Source organism: Vipera berus, assembly GCF_964194415.1.
Source record: "Vipera berus genome assembly, chromosome: Z".
Classification (NCBI taxonomy): domain Eukaryota; kingdom Metazoa; phylum Chordata; class Lepidosauria; order Squamata; family Viperidae; genus Vipera; species Vipera berus.
Window position 1 is genome coordinate 80,514,288 of NC_138205.1, and position 7,268 is coordinate 80,521,555.

The window sequence follows — 7,268 nt, forward strand, 5'->3', positions numbered from 1 at the left end:
TTCAGATCGGGTGGATCTCTAACGGCTCTCTAGGCCCCGTCTCCGACGCTTCATCTCCCGGAGCTCCATGGAAAACCATGGAGCGAACTGGGATCTGCATCGGGTCAGGGGCCGCAAGGGAACAACTAGGTTAAGTGCATCCGTGGCAGCCTTTTCCCAGGCTTCCACTAAGGCATCAACCGAGCTGTGAGCAAAGGAGGCAGGTGGAGACCCCAGTGCTGCCTGGAACTTCTCAGGGTTCATTAAGCGCCTGGGACGGAACCATCTTGATGGTTCCACAACTCCACAACGAGAGGTGGCATAGTAGAAGACTAGTCTCAGGAGATGATGATCGGTCCATGACGGGTGTAATAATTGGGGAACCCCCACCAAGATCATCTAACCATCGTCTAGATAGAAAAACCAAATCAAGCCTGTGGCCTCCTACATGAGTCGGGCCCTGAATTACTTGTATCAGGTCCATGGCCGTCATGGAAGCTATGAACTCTCGGGCTAACTCAGATGATCCTCCTAGGGATGGTAGGTTGAAGTCACCCAAAACTATAAACTTGGGGAATTCAACCACCAGCCCCAAGAGGATATCGAGAAGCTCAGGCAGGGCCGTTGCTGTGCGACTAGGCGGAATGTATATCAGCAGTAAGCCTAGCTGTGACCTAGGGCCACATCTTACGAGGAGGGATTCACATCCGGCTATTTGGACGATGGTGGCCTCCTGAGGACAAAGAGTCTTTCTTATAACTACTGCCACTCCCCCGCCCCTACCCTGAGCCCAAGGTCGGTGAAGCACTCGGAAGTCTGGTGGGCAGAGATCAACCAGAGGCACGCCACCCTCTGGGCCCAACCAGGTCTCCGTAATGCAAGCCAGGTCCGTATGCTCACTTTCAATTAGATCGTGAATGAGAGGGGCCTTGTTGATTATGGACCTGGCATTCAAGTACACCAACCGGAGCTCAGGTGGCTGTTTATCTTTGCTCCCAGAGCCTTGGGAAGAAACCAGAGGGTTGGAGCGTCTCACCGCTTGTAGATAGCAGGGACGTAATCTCAGATGTTGATAGGGTTCTCTGTCTTTACACCTGCTGCCATTCCCCAACGTCGTAGGAATAGGTAATCCTATGATCTGTTCTGGAGCTCCGGAGGCAACCAGCCTTAGCTCCCCCTCCGTGTGATCAATCACAGATCTGGTCTGAATAATAGTTGGTGGAATTTCCCTTGTTTCCCTCCAATCATGAAAACCCACCCCCCTCTCTAACCTTATAAAAAATTTAGCTAAAAAATTAACCAGGGGCCTCTTATTAGGTTTGTAACCGAGGCCCCTATCCCTGCCCAATATGGGATATGGGAAGTTGCTTGATTAAGCATCTAGAACATATAGCTTAAGCTAATATTCTTTGTCTATTTCTTAACTAAAAATTGGCTAAAAATATCTTAGCAATATAAAATATTGCTACTAGTGTTTACAGGGACAATGAGATCTGTTGAAAATAAGGCAGGCTCAGCTTCTAGAGAAATTCTGAAATCAATTTTAAAGCACACTTCATGATCATTAATTTATAAAGATATTTTCCATATTGGCAGAATTCTCATGACATAAGATGATTTTCAAAAAGAAATGCTGATTGGCTTCACAATTTCTCTAATAGATCAATATGAAATGATCCATTACCTTAGTTGTTGTGATTTCCAGCAGTTTTAACAGGACATTTTGCCTTCTGTGCAAATCCACTCTCATAGAGAATTACCTTTAGAGCTCTTTAGCTTTTTTATTGGTTCAGAATGCTTTAATTCTAGGTCAAATTTTTCTGGCTGTTCTTTAAAGATCTTGTTGGATGGCAACTTTCCAGCAACTTCCTAACTTCCTACAGCCACATTAAGACTCCTGGTTTCTTATTTGGCCTTACTTTTCTTACTTGTTAAACTATTTCTTCTAAAAATGATCACTTTTATGCTAAACCCTTGTCCAAAATGTTGACAACCCCTTAGTTCTTAAGTGTCTTCCTGCTTCCATTTATTATTAGCAATGAGACAGAAAGACATGTTTAGTCCATCTTCTTTACAAGTAGGGCAGATATAAATAAAATAAATACATAAATATTTGTATACTAGCATGATTTGCATGTTAATGATAAAGATTCCATCAAGTTGAACTCAATTCCTAGGAGTTAAATGGCCATATATCATTTTGTTTTATTATAGGTTATTATCTTCAATAATGTTTTTTCTAACTTTTCAATGTAGGCTACATCCCTAGGATTTCCTGGCAGTCCCACATCTAAGTACAAACCAGATCTGTTTAGCTTCTGAGATAAGCTAGGTATTATCACTTTCTGGGGCCAATATATAAGGAGAGAAGTCTTGAAACAGGATAATCATATAGGCCAGTGTTTTTGCAAACAGGGACATACTGTATCCTCCTGCAAGATTTCTACATAAGTAGTTTTTGTGTTTCTTAACCTGCTAGGAAGTTACTGATATTGTAGTGCATAATGGGTACAATAGTTCTCATTTAATGATCACAACAGGGACAAGCAACTTGGTGGTTAAGTGAAATTATAGCTATGTTTATGATTTTACTAAGTTCCATTTGCTTATAGTCTTGTCAAGGATTGTTTGTTAGATTCATAATGTTTTTCATCAACATCAAATGGTCACTAAAGGAGGTAGTTGCTAAATGAAAACTACCTCTACTAGATTGGGAGGATTGAGCCAAGGTACTATATAAACTCTACTTTTGATAAAGTGTTAAGTTGAACCCCCAAGAGGATTTAAATAGGGGCCACATGTAGTCCTGACTTTCCTCCCATATCTCCATAAGTTAATTTTAAAAGTTCAGTTTGAATATGAATATGATTTCTTTGTGATCTAGAATGAGGCTCTGTTAAGGTCTGGATCACTTGGAAAGATGTGTTTACGCTAATGTGAGTATACCTCCAGTTCTGTACCTGAGCACATAGGGTACTATTATATGCATAGACCCAATTTTTTTTCTACCTTTAATTTGTTCCTTCCAGAACAAGTCTAAGTAGTAGCCAGATTAAGATTCTAGTATGCCTTACTGAAATCATTTTTATCTGGTTCAAAACATTCATTTATCTGGTTTATCTTAGTTTCTGAAATATGTTACACCTGTTAGTATGTCAGGCAGTATAATGGACATTAGAAATGTTGTACTGTCTCTCTCCAAGGAATCAATAGCAATCATGAGATGCAATCATAACTGTTTGGAAAGGGAGAGTAAACCTGCTTATCATTTCTGGAAGACTTAAACATCAAGAAACTGGCATGTGGGGAACAACTCCCCCAAATCCTTTCCAATTCTATGACTATATGATCCTCAGGAAGAAGTCAAAGATTGCAAAATGCTAGATGGTGTAACAACTGAAATCTTGTTCCTTTTATATATGTATCCAATAACACCACATGTATCCTAGGGGTGAGGCTTTAAATCAGACCGTTATAAAACCATTTTAATTATTTTGGCACACATAGGGCCATTAATCCCATAGGCACACTTCAATCCAGGCACCCATTATAGAATTTCTGATATTACTTCCCCAAATTGGCATACTGTAGAGAATTTGGGCTGTAATTCTCAGAACTTTCAGAAGGATGGTTTTCCAAGAATCATAGTCTCCCACATCTAAATTTCATCAGATTCAGAAAAGTAGAAATGGATCATGTGAGAATTGATGCTGATGTAAAATCAATAACATTGAAAATAAATGTCACAATTTACAAATTAATCCATATCTTTACAGGCATCTCAAGGAAGCCTGCAATACAGAAAACTGCTAATTTTTCAGTTGAACAGTTGAATTTCTCAACAACTTATCTTAATTAAAATTCTTGTTTCTGAGGCATGAACATCATTCCCCCCCCCCTAAAAAAACCTCCCATGGTGTGTTCTTTTAATTAGAAAATCAGTATAGCACCCAATAATTCATGGATTTCAAAGAACTATAAAATGTATCAGAAATAAAAAAATGAGGCTATGGGGATGGGGGAGATGAAGAAGAAAAGACACTTTTCAGCCAAAACATAGGCTGCTACAAAATGATCTTCGATCTCAGTCCACAAGAATTTACAATCAGCTACAGTGCACAATGGCAGACTATTTAGAGGCAGATCAAATAGAACAGTCTCAAAGAAGAAAAGAACATTTAAGGGCTTTCAGAAGTAGAAGCTAAATCACAGGAATTACTTACATTTTACCCAGTGCTTTTTTTGTAAAGGAAAAAGGTGCCAGAACTCACACATGTCATACAACCCGCCTTGCCTACCCTACAAGGTTCCATTCAAAAAAGGTGCTGGAACTCCGTTCTGAGCGTTCTATGAGAAAAAAAGCCCTGATTTTACCAGTACTGGATGTACCACATTTTGAATGCTTCTTTGCACACACTGGGCTTAATTATAAACTACAAAGGGGAAGGATTCACAATAATGCAAGAGATGAGGGATCCATAACGAAAAAGATTCTGAAGGAGAACAAAACAGAAGTGGAGTCTGTATAGAAAGAAGAGATAGTTCTGGATAAGGATGATGAGGAAGAAAAAACAAGGGCAGAGTAATCATCATTGTTCCTCTGCATACCCAGAGCTTAATTCTGTCTGAAAGATTAAATAATTCATTTAGGATAGTCCTTAATTGGAACCAACTTCTTCAAAATCTTCCCCCAAAAGACAGAAATAGAGATTGAATGGAAGCTGTCCAGTATGCATAGATGGAGAGATGGCACCATGACATGGCTATGCACCACCATCCTCTTCAAGCTGGATGATATCTACTCCTTTCTGCAAGAGACATTTACTACTATGTACAGTATGTCTAGCCATATACACTCTTCTAGCTGTTTGAAGGAGTTCAGGGTATTAATCCACCCCCAGAAACAGAGATTATGACACAGAGCACCTTTCCTTATATAAAACTTATAAAAGGTGTCTATAGGTAAATCTTCCACTTCCTTACCAAAAAGTATGGTGACTCTAAAAAATGATGTTCACTATCTCACATGTGTCCTCCAGATGTTCATTTCCTCAAATATATCAATTCATCAATCCAGAAATATTGCATGAGCATTCTAATACATCATTTCACAATTTTTGTCCAGAATTTGTCCTAAACCTGGACAAATGGTTGGACTAGAAGACCTCCAAAGTCCCTCCAAAGACAATCTTCTGCAACCTGGTCCTTTCTAGAGATGTTGGTATTAGAATTCTCAGAATGTCCTGCCAGCCTGGCCACGTTAGTGGAAAATTTTGGAATTAAACACCTGAAAGGCACGCAATTGGGTATACCTATTCTAAGGAGTTTTGAGAGGAAGTCACTTTATTATAGATTTGACTTGGTTAATTTATTTAAACTGTATGGCTGGACCTTTTTTCCAAATTCTGCTTCAGATCTAACTATATCATAACATTTTTCTTCCTTTGGTATTCCAAACAACCAGGTGTTATAAATTCACTGTACTTAATTTTTTGCTCTCATTAAATTTGCCCTGATAAGAATTGTTTTTCTGTAAAACCACTTTTCTGGTGACTGCAGGAAATTGCAGCTGGCTTTTTAGAATTAGTGGAGCATTCCATCAGTGGAAGACTCCTTGTTGACAAGGGGTATCAAAACTCTGTCCCAGAAGCAGTTCTGGTCATTAATGTTTTTAGCTCTCCCCTTAGACCAGGGGTGTCAAATTGCCAGCCCATGGGCCGGATGCATATAGCAAAACTGCACCCACCTCATTGCTGGCAATGCAAAAAAAGTCACAATACATTGTGACACATCATATGACATTGCGAGGGTGACACCCCTGCCTTACAATGCATGTAATGTTCTTAAGCAACAGCTTGGCAGCTTATACTTCAGTCCACATGCTCAGATGGCAAGCTGCCATTTCTGCAAGGTGATCTGGTTTTAGCAGAGACAGACAGATCCTTAGACAGAAAAGAGCCAATTGTCCTCCCTTTGACATGCAGCACATCCATCCATTTTTTAAATAAACTTGGGCCATGACACATTATGATTACAAGCCATAAAATGGCTGTAGAAACAATTATATTGAATGAGTTAGGAGACAGAGATTTTACATGGAGGAGAAATAACTCAGTCCAAGTCTTCAGTTAACAATGTGCAATGTCGTGTGGTTGCACAGAGAGACGGACACTTGAGCTGGGTAGTACTTCTTTATTTGATCAGGAATGAAGCTGAAGCAAAGGGGTTACCTGGCGTCTCTTTATACCTGCCCAGGTGAATCGCAGCCAATAGATTCAAACCTGGGCTTCCCGCCAGTGCAGGTGGCCAATGGATTTAAACCCTGGCTTCCCGCCAGAGCTGACCATGCCCTGGGGCTGTCAACGACTAGCTCTATTCAGGCTTTCTCGCCAAAAGCGGTTATAGCCTGGAGCTGTCCAGCCCCCTGCTGTGCTGACATTCCGTGTATGCTTTAAGAGCATACACTACACAATGTTTTATCCATCACTGTGATTACAACAAACCCAAGTTTACTAGTGAGGTGGCTCAGTGGGTTAGGATGCTGAGCTTGTCGATCAAAAGGTTGGCAGTTTGGCGGGTCGAATCCTGAGTGCCGCGTAACAGAGTGAGCGCCTGTTACTTGTCCAAGCTTCTGCCAACCTAGCAGTTCGAAAGCACGTAAAAATGCAAGTAGAAAAATAGGGACCACTACGGTGGGAAGGTAACAGCATTCCGTGCGCCTTTGGCGTCTATTCATGCCGGCCACATGACCACAGAGACGTCCTTGGACAAGCGTTGGCTCTTCGGCTTTGAAACGGAGATGAGCACCGGCCCCTAGAGTTGGAAACGATTAGCACGCAGGTGCAGGGGAACCTTTAAAAAGGTAAACCTTCCCACCGTAGTGGTCCCTATTTTTCTACTTGCATTTTTACATGCTTTCGAACTGCTAGGTTGGCAGAAGCTGGGATGAGTAACAGGCGCTCACTCTGTTACGCGGCACTCGGGATTCGACCCGCCAAACTGCCAACCTTCTGATCGACAAGCTCAGCATCCTAACCCACTGAGCCACCGCGTCCCTCTAGGGGAACCTTTACCTTTACCTATATTCTGTATATGCTTAGCCATGATCAGCTTAATCATTGTTTGTGGGATCCATCATATCATAATCTCATTTGTAATCTATGATTTACAAATTACAGTGCATAGAACATACTTGCATACTAATAACGTAGCACAATCTGTATTTTCAGCAGGAAGGCTGTAGTCAATTCTTGCTCCTTAACATAGATATCTGCAAACATGTATTTCTT